The following is a 14,608-nucleotide window of genomic DNA, read 5'->3' on the forward strand; positions in this document are numbered from 1 at the left end:
TTCAATATGAAAATAAGTACAGCATATTTCCAGAGTGGTTTCCACATTACTACCCCATATGCACTGTTTGTTCTTGCCCTACTTTCTGTTCCTTTAGTTCAGCATTCTTTTAATTGCATCTGTACTTTTATTATATGATGTCAATCTCCTCTTCCTTTTTTTTTCTGGGATATATTCCTGTCTTACTTCATCTTATTTATCCCTGATACCTATTACCCCACATGAGGTTTTCTTGATGCTTCCTGATTTTTAATGCTTTATCTTTTTCCTGCTTCAGTTTTAAATACTTTAAAAAGATAGACTAGTGATATTTAGAAGACAGCTTAAAAATTATTTGAACTCAAACTATGTTTTCTATATTCTGTTCAGTTTGTTTGAATTGTTACCTGCATTATCATTCTTGGGTTCTTTTTTAGTTGGTTGGTTGGTTTTTTTTGACTTCTCAAATGCTTCTGGAAAACCTAAGACCTTCACATTGTCTCTTTGCAATTGATCAAACGCTTTAATTATACTCATATGAAAAAAAATTATCTAAATCACTATTGATCAGGGAAATACAAATTGAGACAACTCTGAGATAATGCTTTACACCTCTCATATTGGCTAAGATGACAAGAATATAATGATTTATGTTGGAAGAAAATTGGAAAAACTGGGATACACAACATTATCACTATTGAGGCGGTGGCCTGTGTAAGGAAATATTTTGTTGCGGCTTCTGTAGTGCGAGGATTATTGGGAAGAGTTATAAGAGGGATGATTGCTAGTGTATTAATTTCTAAGCCTATTCAAGCTGTGAATCAGTGATTGCTGAATAAGGTGAGGCATGTGCCGATCAAAAGGCTTAGGGATAAAAGTATTGGTGGAGTTGTGAAATGATTAATCGTTCTACAAAGAATTTGAAAATATGCTCAAAAGGACTAAAAAACAATGCAGATATTTTCGATTCAGCAGATTCTAGTGTGTCTGTATTCCAAACACATAATAAAGTCATGTGAAAAGTGCTCTAAATCACTATTGATTAGAGAAATGCAAATTAGGACAACTCTGAGTTACCATTACACACCTCTTGGATTGGCTAAAATGACAGGAAAAGATAATAATTGTTTTAATGGGATTGTAGGAAAACTGGTGGAGTTGTGAACTGATCCAACCATTCTGGAGAGTAATTTGGGACTATTCCCAAAGGTCTATCAAACTCTGCATATCCTTTGATGCAGCAAGGTCTCTACTAGGCCTGTATCCCAAAATGATCATTAAGAGGGGAAAAGGACACACCTGTACAAAAATGTTTGGCATAGCCCTTTTTGTAGTGACAAGGAACTATAAACTCTGTGGATAATGTATCAGTTTTATAATGATTGAATAACTAATGGCACATGAATATTATAAAATATTATTCTATAAGAAAGAATCAGTGGACTGATTTCAGAAAAACCTGGAAAGAGTTACATGAATTGATGAATTGATGAAGTGAGCAGAACATGAAGAACAATGTATACAGTGATAGCAAGATTATGTGATGATAAACTGTGATGTACTTGGATCTTCTAAACAATGTGTGATTCAAGACAATTTCAATAAAATTGGGACAAAAAATGGCATCCTTATTCAGAGAGAGAGAATTATGGAGATGGAATGTGGATCAAAGCTAGTATTTCACTTTTCATGTTTGCTTTTTCTTTCTCATGGGTTTTTTCTCATATTTTGTCTGTTGTTGTTTTTCTTTTCTTTCTTTTTTTTATTACACAAAATGGCAAATATGTAAATATGTTTAAAATAATTATACATAGTTTACCCATATCAGGTTGTTTGTTCTCTTTGGGAGGGGAGAACTAAGGGAGGATGAGAGAAAAATTTCGAACACAAAGACATAAAAAATGAATATGAAAGCTCTCAGATTGGCTAACATGACAGGAAAAGATAATGATAAATGTTGGAGGATATGTGGGAAAACTGGTTCAGTAATACACTGTTGTTGGTAAAGTTGTTTAATTGATTCAACAGTTCTGGAGAGAAATTTGAAAGTGTGCTCAAAGGGTTATCAAACTGTGCATGCCCTTTGATCCAGCAGTATCTTTACTGGTTCTTTCTATATGCCAAACAGATTATAAAAAAAGAGGAAATGATCAGCAGGTGCAAAAACATTTGTGACAGCCCTTTTGTAGTGGCAAGGAACTGGAAACCGAGTGGATCCCCATCACTTGGATGATGGCTAAATAAGTTATGTTATACAAATGTTACAGAATATTATTGTTGTGTAAGAAATGGTCAGCAGGATGATTTCAGAGATGCCTGGAGAGATTCACATGAACTGATGCTAAATGAAATGAGTAGAAATGAGTAGAACCAGGCTATCATTATATACAGCAACAACAAGATTATGTGATGATCAATTCTGGTGGACATGGCTCTTTTCAACAATGAGGTTATTCAGGCCATTTCCAATTGTCTAGTGATGAAAAGAGCCATGTCCCTCCAGAAAGAGGGACATACACATATTTTAACATGTGGATATTCTCTTGTGCAACTCCCTCCCCTAGATGGTATGTTAAAATATATGTTAAATCCAATAAGTATAAGCATATACTTATGTTGTTCTTCCTTGGTGTGTACATATTTAATATTGTTTCTATCTCATTGTTTATGTTACTCTTTGTCAAGATGTAATTTCTTTCATTATATCTTTTAATTAAGTCTATATTTACTTTTGCTTTATTTGAGATAAGATTTGCTACCCATGAAGCTGAACAGCATAATATATTCTGTTCCAGCTTTTTATCTTTTTATATGTCTCTCTGTATCGAATGTGTAAACAATATATTGAAGGATTCTGCTTTTTGATAAGCACCTCTGTATTTTCCTCCATACTATTTTCTCCCCTGCATATACTTTTATTCTCTCTCCATCCTTTTCTTAGTAGTGTTTTTTTTTTTTTTTTGACACAACCCACCCACCAGCTTATCTTCTATCACCCCTTCTCCCTTCTTTACCTTTTTTTCCAGAGTATCTTTGCCCTCCTTTCTCTCTAGGCCCTTCCTTTCCTTTCCTGTTTCTATTCCTTGATCTTTATAGGCTTAAGTAAATTTCTATACCCAATTGAATAGTCAAATTATTCACTATTTAATGGGATTGATGAGATCAAGCTTCAGACAATGCTCATCCCCTTCCCTTCTTAACTCAATTGTAATAGATATTTTGTTCCTCTTCATGGGATATAATTCATGTCATTTTACCTCTTCTTTCCTCTTCTTACAATGTAGTCCCTTAATGTCTTTTTTCTTTGATATCATCACACCATAGTCCATTCATAGTCACAACCTCCATTCATGTGGTGGTCCGCTCTCTTTGCCCCGATAACTGGTACAGTTCTCCAGAGTTATATAGTGATGTAAACAGTTTAATATTTAATTTTTTTTTATTTTTACCTTATTCCTTTCTATGATTCTCTTGAGTCCTGTGTTTCAAGATTAAATTTTCTGTTTAGTTCTGTTTTCTTTCAATAGAAATGATTTAAAGTCTCTTACTTTATTGAAGATACATCTCCTCCCCTGATAGATGATATTGAGAATCACTGGATTATTAATTCTTTGTTGTAACCCTATGTCCTTTGCTTTCTGGAATATGGTATTTCAGGTCCTCTGATCCTTTATTGTAGAAGCTGGCAGATCCTGAGTAATCCTGACTGTTGCTCCTTGATATTTTAATTGTTTTTGTTTGGCAGCTTGCAGTATTTTTTCCTAGAGATTGTAGTTCTGAAGTTTTGCAATAATGTTACTTGGAGTTTACTTTCTGAAGGTGATTGGTGCAGTCTTTCAATGAGTATTTCCCCCTCTGCTTCTATATTATTTGGGCAGTTTTCCTTGATGATTGCTTGAAGAATGATACTCAGTCTCTTGTTTTTGGCATGGCCTTCAAATGGGTAAATACTTTTTAAATTGGCTCTTCTGGATTTATTTTCCAGGTTGACTGTTTTTCCAATGAGGAATTTTACATTCATTTTCTCCCATTTTTTTCATTCTTTTATTTTGTTTGACTGATTGTTGATGTCTTATACAGTCATTAACTTCCATTCACTATGTTCTAGTTTTTAATGTGTGATTTTCTTCAATAAGCTTTTGTACCTCTTTTTCAATTTGACTAATTCAATTATTGAAGTTGCTATTTTCTTCAGTGTACTTTTTTTTTTGCCTTTAGACAATTGTATTTTTTTAAAGAATTGCCATTGTTTTCCAAGCTATCGAGTTTCTCTTGAATATTTCTCATTTCTTTTTTAATATTTTCTTCTTCTACTCTTATTTGCCTTTTAAAGTCTTTCATGAGCTTTTCTAAGTAGCTTCTTTGTGCTTGAGACCAAATTAATATCATTCTTTGAGATTTCTTAAGTGGACATTTTTAATATTTTGTTCTTCCCTGTCATCACAGTAGCTTTCTATGGTCAAGATTTTCTGATTCTTGTGTATTTTATTTCTTTTTTTTTGTATTTCCTCTCTTTTTTTACTTGTATGGTCAAAATATGCTCCTGAGGTAAAATGGACAATGTCCGAAGCTTCCTGTGTGGCTCTGAGCCTTGGCACTTTGTTTTTTCAGAGTTAGCTCTACCTGTTCTTTCCAGGAAATAGCCGGCTTTCCCAAAATTTGCTTTCTGAAGTGGTATTAGAGGCTGCCCAACTGTCTGCTTCATGATGGAGTCAGGACTAAGGGTCTTAATTTCTGATTTTCTGTGATTAAGACCCTCTTACTAGCTTTCTCTGTCTGAGCTTGTGTCTCTCTGAGTATGAACTCCCATTTCATTCTGAGACTGACTTTCTTGAAGTTTTTTCAATTTAGCCTCCTCTGAAACCTAGAGCAATAATAATCAGGATAAGAATCTGAAACTAATGTGGAACTTTGAACTATCACAGCTTTTCAGCTAATAGATAGTAATTGTGTCTATCAGTAGGCTATGGGAATTTAAAAAGGGAGAAGCCTTTAGGTTTAGGTGAGTTTATCCAACTCACACTCACTTTAAGAACTGAAAAGTTCAGAATTTGCTCTAAATAAGAAAGCTTGGGGAGCATAAGAAGCTTGCTTTTCTCTAGCCTGAACTGTTTCTATAATCCTGGAATAAAATAACTCTCAATTTACCAAGGAAACTGCAATAGGACTAATGGAGACATTATTTCCAGAAGTGCTCAAAGCCTGGCACTAAAATATAATTAAAAATTAGGAAATTAGATAAGAGAAAAAGATAAGAAAACAAATAAGAAGAATCCAATCACTTAAAAAGCTATTATACTAACAACCTCAAAAGAAGTGAATAGTTCAAAAATAGATAAAGATAAAATCTCAAAGAAAAATTTACCTAAGATATAAATTCAACTAGAATTCCCATAAGAACTGAAGAAGAGATTTTATAAAGTGTTTATTTTATTTAATTAGGTTTTTTTTTTTGATAAAGAAATGAGGAAATAAATTTGAAAAGAAATGGTAGCTATAGAATAAAGACTTGAAAAGAAATTAACAACTTTGCACAGTTATAAAAAATGGCCCAAGTAAAACAAAAACAAAGAAAAATAAACAAAAAACCAACAAACTGTCCCTGAAAATTGGAATAATAATCACTTCATATGACCACAAGAAATAATTACAAAATTAAAAGAAAATCCCATAGTTCATAGATAGGGAAGTATAACAAAAGTTTTCACACGTTTCTGAGCTCATCCATTTAAATTCAACTTAATAATTAGAGTCTATATTAATAATCTTTTTTATTTTTAAAATTTTTTTTAGCTCATCTAGCTTTTTGGCATTATTCATTATAATTAAAATTCCTGAGAATTTTGGTTTTCAGATATCTAGACTATTAACCAGTGATAAGAGAAAAAATTAAAAATGAAAAATTTAATCTAATCCTTAAGAGTTTTTCCTTTTTTTAAATAATAGTTTTATATTTTTAAAATATATGCAAAGATTCAATATTCACCTTTGTGAAACCTTTTATTACATTTTTTTTCTCCCTCCCTTCCCTTCACCTCTTCCCCTAGATAGCAAGTAATACAATATGTTAAACATATCCAATTATTTCATACATATTTTCACAATTTTCATGCTGTACAAGAAAATAAGATTTTAAAAGAAAAAAATAAAGAAAACAAAACAACAAAAACAAGAAAAAAAAAAAAAAACAAGCAAACAAGGTCCACATTCAGTCCCCATTACCCTCTTTCTGGATGGAGATGAAATTCTCCATCACAAATCTACTTGGAATTGTCCTGAATTGCCTCATTGTTGAAAACATCAGAATTCATCATCACATAATCTTGTTGTTGCTGTAAATAGTGTTCTCTTATTTCTATTCACTTCACTTAGCATCAATTTATGCAAAGTTTCTCCAGGCAAAAGAGTTTTTCTTAAGTGGAATTGATGGAATTTGCTGCTTAAAATTAAATGTATTTTGTTATCAACTAAGGCATCCTTAGGTGGGCATGGTCATATTTAACATATTGATGAGGGGCTAATGTTACATTGATTTTGATTAGAATTTCACCCACAGGTCATTTAACCTTGAGGTCCTTTTGTGAGGATTATGAGAAGTAGGCTTCAGCAGATACAGTCAAAATGGGATGAAGGGATGGTGGAATATTTTGTTATCATATCTCCAACCAGTCATTGTGTAAGTCAAGGAACTTTCTAAACAGCAAAGCTCCTGAGGAAGGGGTGTAGGCCTAAACTGACCCAAACTGGTTGGTGACAATGACACATGGAATGGACAAATAAAAAGAATTATAAATCTAATCAGTTGCAACTCTGATTGTAAATCTAACTAAATTGTGGTTAATTTGGATTAAAAATTGACCACTTCTAACACTGATTGTACATCTGACCAACCCAAACTTTGGAAAAGTAAGGAACTGGAATTAACAGTATTCCACTTTGTCCTGCTTCAATATTTGGGGCGTTTCTCCTCAGTGAGCACATCTGCTTCTGTTGAGAATCATTAAATAAAGGATTCTTCTCTCATTCTAAAAGAGAACTGGTTATAACACTACTGAACTAACTTGTATATAGGAAAAAATATATAAAGGGCAGCAGCAGTTCTTCCCAGGCTTACTTCTCAATCTTTCTGAGTTCCAGGGAATATTTTGATAACATTTTCAAGTAGCCTAATTTATAAAGAGGAGGAATGTTATACTCTTACTTTGGATGATGAATGATTCAGTACTTTGCAGATTGCTACTCTTGTATGGCTTCTCATATTGTAAGATTTGCATTTATGTTTTCACCATAGCATCATTGGATATAAGAATATCTTCCTGGAAATAGTTCCCTTCTCTTACTCCCAATCTCTGTTTCTACTAAAGTTTAATACTAAAATACTCCTAGGAACAGACTTACCAGACTCTTCTTTTTTCTTCTCCTCTTGATCAACAATCTGGTCTTTCTCATTCTGGATATTCCTTGATCTTCTTTGCCTTTACTTGGAGCTATGGGAAAAATAATTGTTACTCCAATTTGGAAACAGTAATCTAAATAAGTGAACTACCTAATCCACTCCATTTTTTTTTTTTTTTTTTACTCTGCAATCCTTAGCACTTTACAATCTGCGTATAGCAACATTCTGGGTTTAGCAATATTTTCTACAATAGTTGTTACATAGTACACAGATCCACAAAAGATGGGGATGTTTTGATTTATTCAGTATGTCTGATAACCTTAGGTGATGAACACTTCTTAGCAATTCCTGCAGTATGCTTCCCGGGGTCAAAACCCTGAATGAATTGAATAGTTTATCAGCTGGTTTTGATTACTTGCTACAGTGCTCTCTGCCTGTTAGGTTGATTTTATATATTAACAAAGCAAGGTGAAAAGAGAGTTAACATAGGTTAACCGTGACAAATCTGTTGAAGAAACTGGTAATGTTTCTTTATCCTGAAGAGAAGACATGATGCACACAATAACTTTCTATAAGTATTTTAAGGGTCATTAGGAAGAAAACCTCATTTGTTTGACTCCAGAAAAACCCCAAGTCAAATTCTGATGTCTCAGGACTGGATGAAAGAGATTATGAGATGAGACATTTGTCTTCTAAGGATTCCAAGAAGCATTAATCTTCACCTGCCCCAGGTCCCACTCATATCTAATTCAGGCACAAGTCAAGAAATCAGCACCTTGTGATGTTATTTGTCCTCTTGGAGAATGAAGGAGAAAAAACAACAATGAAAACAACAGCAACAATAGCAGTTGAATACATACCTTCTAATTTATTTTCCCAGTTCTGAATCTGTGATTCTTTCTTCTGTATGTTCAGTTTCTTATATAATTATAATGAAGAATCTTGGCAAAGGGACTTTATCTTACTGTCTCCTGATTCTCATCTAGTAGATTAGAGATCATCTGATTAATTTATAAACAATTTCAGTCTTCTTGTATGGTATAATACTTCCCAGGGAAACAATTTATGATCTATAATTCATATTCTCCATTTGGATAACTTGACACAAACATTGACACATTGTAATAAATACCCACACACATACATACACTCACACGCATACACACAAACACACACACACACATAGGAAGACAGAGACAGAGAAACAGAGACATACAAAGAGAGAGAGTGGGAGGGATAGAGTAAGGAAGAAATACAGAGAAGGACTGGATCCCTTATCTCCCAGTTTATAGTACATATGAGAGACTAGTTCAAAATACTTTCTCCCATATATTTTACAATTCAGCTTCATTGTATGTGTCTCTGTCACACTGTAAAATGAATATATTTTCTTATGTGCCTTTATTCACATTGCTGTCTTAGGTCTAGGATGCTAATCCCTTGACTTCTATATATTGAAATTCATTCTAGCCTTTACACTTCATTTCAAATAATCCTTTCTCTATAAAACATTTCTTTCTATTTTTTTTTTGTTTCCCAATTCTATTTATTTATTTTTAGCTTTTTATTTATAAAACATATGCATGGGTAATTTTTTCAACATTGACCCTTGCAAAATCTTCTGTTCCAAATTTTCCCCTCCTTCCCCCCACCTCCTCTCTTAGATGGCAGGTAGTCCAATACATGTTAAATATGTTAAATGCAATATATATATATATATATAATATGTATATGTGTATATATATGTATATATTATATATATACATATTTATATGTATATATATATATGTATACATATGTATACAATTATCTTACTGCACAAGAAAAATCAGATCTAGATACCACCATCCTTAGTTCTAGTGATTCTTAAATTACTTTTCTTTATCCTACATCCCATGACATTATAGCAATCTATCTTTCTAGATATATCTGCGCATATATACATGGATGTATATGCATATGTATATATATATATTTATGTTTTTGTGTGTGTATATGCACATATATGTGTGTATAGACATATAGACATACACATATGAATATATTATTTGTATACATGCCCACATATCCATACAAATTTATATTTAACTATCTTTCAAACCTTTGCATTTATTTCTTTGTCTTTTGATTTTGTTCCGCTACTTTTTTTCTTGTTACATTATTATACCATTAAAGCTTGCCCTCTACTTCAGGATAGTTACTAGTTTTACTAAGTTTTTTTTTTTTTTTTTTTAATCCTATTTTGCTTATTCTCATCAGTTATTTTATTTTATTTTATTTTTTTAGTATCCCCATGGCCTAATACAAGTGATTTGTACTTAATATAAACTTAAAAGATGTTTGTTGAAATAAATTGAATGAAATAATATTAAGCATTACCTAAACATAATTGAATAGTAAAATTTAAGAGATGACAAGAAACTCATGGTCATGGCCATGTACTCATCATACTTCAACAGAATTTCCTTCTCCAGTAACTCTTAACAAAGGGTTATTCAATCTTGCTTGAAAAGTTTTAATAATGAAATTCAGTCACTGCCTCCCAAGTTGACAGATTCCATTTTTATAATAGCCTAAATATTAAAGAGCATTTCCCAATGGTAAGCCAAAATCTACTTCCTTTACCTCTTTGTAACCCTGCTATTTTACAATGGATTTCTCCAACATGTCCTAGAAACTTCTTCAGCCTGTACATCCAATTAGCTGTGGACCTCACATGTAATCAGTGATTTCTGTTCCTTCTCTGATTATAGGGCAGAATGTTAAAAAAAAAAATAAAATACTCCACAAACCTCATTTAACAAAAGTCCATTGGACAAATAGGTGGCTCAGAAGATATAGCACCAGCCCTGAAGTCAGGAGGACCTGAGTTCAAATCTGGTCTCACTTAACACTTCCTTCCTAGGTGTGTGACTCTGTGCAAGTCACTTAACCCCAATTGCCTCAAAAATATAAGTCCACTAATACATTGTCTTTTCATTTTACCATGTGGTATCTAACATCCCTTCAGATTTCCCCATTGTTCCTCCCTTTCAGCTTTTTTTCAAGCTGTCTTCTCCCATTAAATTGTAATTTAGCTGCTTTCCTTGAAAGCAGAAGCCATTTTCCTTCTTTACTACTTGTATTGTCAAGACTTAGCACAGTGCTGAGCACAAAGTAAAAGATAATAAATGTTTACTGATTAAATGTTTCTGTAAAACTTCCACCAATTGTTCCCATTTCTATCCTAGAGCAGTGCAACACCCTCATCAGATTATCCCTCTTCTCTCAATCAACCCTTCAGAAATTTGCAGATCCATCTTGGCCTTTTATTCAGCCTTGTAACTACTTATTAGTTTTATTCAACTGCTAATTCCCTTTGAAATGTGAACAGTTTAGGGATGTCTTCCTTTAATTAGTTTCTTTTGACATGTTAACATACAGGCATTATGGGTCTCTTTCTGTTAGAATTTACAGATGAATTCAGACAGAATAAATGCATCAGTAATTCTGGCAAAATGATTGATTGAATGGTTGGGTTTCAGCCCAAATCTGGATGGTGTGATGCTTGGTGATTCAGGCCCTTGGGATGGATTCCTGGCCTTAAAAATCCTCAAGGGTGGCACTGCCTGCAATTCCTCTGCCCACGCGCCATGATGGATTCGGAAGTCGGAGCCCAGTTCAACATCCTCCTCGCCACCGACTCCTACAAGGTAACTCACTATAAGCAATATCCGCCGAACACTAGCAAAGTTTATTCGTACTTTGAATGCCGCGGGAAAAACCCTGAAAACTCCAAATTGAGGGAGGTGGAAACTGAGGAAACTGTGTTTTATGGGTTGCAGTACATTCTTCATAAGTATTTAAAAGGCAAAGTAGTGACCAAAGAAAAAATCCAGGAGGCCGAAATGATCTACCGAGAGCATTTTCAGGATGATGTCTTTAATAAAAAGGGATGGAATTATATCCTTGAGAAATATGACGGCCATCTACCCGTGGAAGTGAAAGCTGTTCCTGAGGGTTCCATCATTCCTAGAGGAAATGTTCTCTTCACTGTGGAAAACACAGATCCAGAATGCTACTGGCTAACAAATTGGATCGAGACCATCCTTATTCAGACCTGGTATCCAATCACAGTAGCTACATACTCCAGGAAACAGAAAACAATTTTGGCAAAGGCTTTGATGGAAACATCTGGAAAGCTAGATGGCCTGGAGTATAAATTACATGATTTTGGCTACAGAGGAGTCTCTTCACAAGAGACAGCTGCGATCGGAGCATCGGCTCATTTGGTGAACTTCAAGGGAACCGATACCATAACGGCAGTTTCTTTAATTAAAAAATATTACGGAACCAAAGAGCCGGTAGCTGGATACTCTGTTGCAGCTGCAGAACACAGCACCATCACAGCCTGGGGCAAAAACCAGGAAAAGGAGGCATTTAAACATATAGTAATACAGTTTTCATCAGTTCCTGTGTCTGTGGTCAGTGACAGTTATAATATTTATGATGCATGTGAGAAAATCTGGGGTGAAAATCTAAGACATTTAATTGTATCAAGGAGTAGAGAAGCACCGCTCATCATCAGACTGGATTCTGGAAATCCTGTTGAGACTGTCTTAAAGGTCTTGGACATTCTAAGTAAGAAGTTTCCAGTTACTGAAAACTCAAGAGGGTATAAATTGTTACCACCTTATCTCAGAATTATTCAGGGAGATGGAATTGATATCAACACTTTACAGGAAATTGTTGAAAACATGAAGAAAGAAAAATGGAGTATTGAAAATATTTCCTTTGGTTCTGGTGGAGCCTTGTTACAGAAGTTAACGAGAGATCTTTTGAATTGTTCCTTCAAATGCAGTTATGTGGTTACCAATAGCCTTGAAATTAATGTCTTTAAGGATCCAGTTGCTGATCCAAACAAAAGGTCAAAAAAGGGTAGACTCTCTCTACATAGGACACATACTGGAAGTTTTCTTACCCTGGAGGAAGGAAAAGGAGCTCTTGAAGAATATGGGCCTGATCTCCTCCAAACTGTTTTCAGGAATGGAAAGATGATAAAAAACTATTCCTTTGATGAAATAAGGAAAAATGCCCAGTTGAGTAGTGAACTGGAAAACTTAGCTCCTTAAGCTGTGTTCCCAGCCAGTAGGTGATGCATTATGTACAGGTGGGTAGGGGGAGGTGTTTTATGATCCAAACTATTTGTTGGTTTTAGACAATGTCCTATTTTATTTTTCTATCTATTTTATATTTTCTATCAATAAAACTCAAGAAAATGGAATATGATTATAAAAGATGTAATGCTAAAGTATGCTTTTTTTAGGGCTCTTTGTCAACAGTGATTTAATCTAGACACCTATAGTATACTAATCTAGTGCCTATAGGATTTTTCCTCTGGGTGGGGCATACCTTAGGGAGTCCCTAATGCTAGATCTCCTGGTTCCACTGAGGAATGTCTATGCTCTCCCAACTCTTTCATATTTGTATCCTTTTGTCCATTGTATCCTTCATTTTGTTTGTAACTTCCTTAGATGTACCTTTTGCCAAAGAGAAACACTTGTGAATTCTTCACACAAAAAAAAAAAAAAAAAAAAAAAAAAAAATCCTCAAGGGTGGATCCTTTACCCTTTTTTTGTACTGAAACTCATTATTAATTCAATTGACTTGGTAAAATAAGGGAATTTGGGGAGGGGAAGGGGAGAGATTGTCCCTTCAATAGTACCAGTATCAGCAAGAGGTGGAGGGGTGCTACATATACTTTTGCTTATCTGTTTTATTTTGTGTTTTTGTAGATAGTAAAATGACCTTTAGCAGATACTAGTATCAGCAAGAGACAATAAGTTCTGGAAACTTCCCATCCACTCCCTATGAATGATAAGGAATAAAATTCAATTTCCCTAGGGCCTGTGATGGAAAAGGGAGGATCATCTGCTGTTGTAGGAGCCTTGATGTTGGTCATAGCCCTTTTTACCAGAGATTGTTTCAATAGTAAAAGACTAGTAGGAAGGTAAAAAGAAGCTTTGTTGTCAGTTTTTATATATATATATATATATATATATAAATAAATAAATGCTTATTTATTTATTTATTTATAATGCCAAATGCACAGTTGCACAGTAAGAAATGCAAATTTTAATATGCCCACAAAGTGTTTATTATCTAGCAAGGGAATATGATGCACAAACACATATGTATAGGCAGATACACAAAAAAATGTGTGTGGTACGGAAATGGTGAGGGGTCACCATTTAATAAAAAAGCTGGAGAGAGCTCTAGAGAAAAGCAAAGTTTATTGTACATTCTCTCGAGAAGGGCGTCCCACTCTTCGAGTAGACATCGAAGAGAGGAAGCACCTCCTGTGGGCAGGACAGCACCTTTAATCCCTAACGCAAAACGCCCCCTCCCACCACTGACCCTCATCCTCATTGGCTGAGAGTCTTACATTCTAAACGCGAGATCTACCCATGAAATTGAACTTGACCAATAAGTACATAGTTGCCCATATTTGGATGAAATAGGGAGATGTCATAGGAGGGGAAGGCAATGCCCTTCAGAGTCCTTCAGGCCTACTCGAACTCTGAAGTAGATGAAGCCTTACTCGATTTTCACAACTGTCTTGAAAGATCTCACCTCATCTCATTCAGTCCCTCCTCTTATTTTGTACACTGAGATCTCTTCAAATTTTTGTAACATAATTTCACATTCCCTATTAATTCCTCACTTCCTTCTGATTCCTGTTGGCCTTGGGCCACCAGCTCCATCCTTGCCCTTTTAACAGCATCTATTTAACAGACCCTTCAGCTTTCTCTTCCAACCCGATCATTCCAGATGATGAGTTTTGGACAATTCTGGTTATTAATCTGATCAAACAAGGGATGTAGATAGGGAATAATATAACACCACTAAGAGCTATAAGGCCAAACCAAAGGAGCTGCTTCCACCAGCTTCCCAAACCAGGACCATCTAGAAGTATTGAACAGTGAAGTCCAAGTCTGTACAGGAACATGAGCAAGTTTCCTAATGTTCTTAGTGATTTCCTTCACTAGATTACCATTGTTATCAATCTTTATACAACATGTGGATAAATTTAGTTTAGCACAAACTCTCCCTTCCTCAGCCAACAAATAATCCAGCACAAGTCTATGTTGTAAAATAGCCTCTCTGGTTTGAGTAGCTTCATCAGCCAAAAGATGTAGTGCCTCAGCTGTCTGATTGGTGATAATCTCTACAACTGCCTGAAGCCTAATTATC

At 34.5% G+C, this 14,608-nt stretch overlaps 1 pseudogene; it reads left to right on the forward strand.

The window, feature by feature from the left end:
* Positions 1-11,010: 11,010 nt before the first annotated feature.
* LOC141555746 (nicotinamide phosphoribosyltransferase pseudogene) lies at positions 11,011-12,529 on the forward strand (annotated as a pseudogene).
* The last annotated feature ends 2,079 nt before the right edge of the window (positions 12,530-14,608 follow it).

Source organism: Sminthopsis crassicaudata, chromosome 1 (genome assembly GCF_048593235.1).
Source record: "Sminthopsis crassicaudata isolate SCR6 chromosome 1, ASM4859323v1, whole genome shotgun sequence".
Classification (NCBI taxonomy): Eukaryota; Metazoa; Chordata; class Mammalia; order Dasyuromorphia; family Dasyuridae; genus Sminthopsis; species Sminthopsis crassicaudata.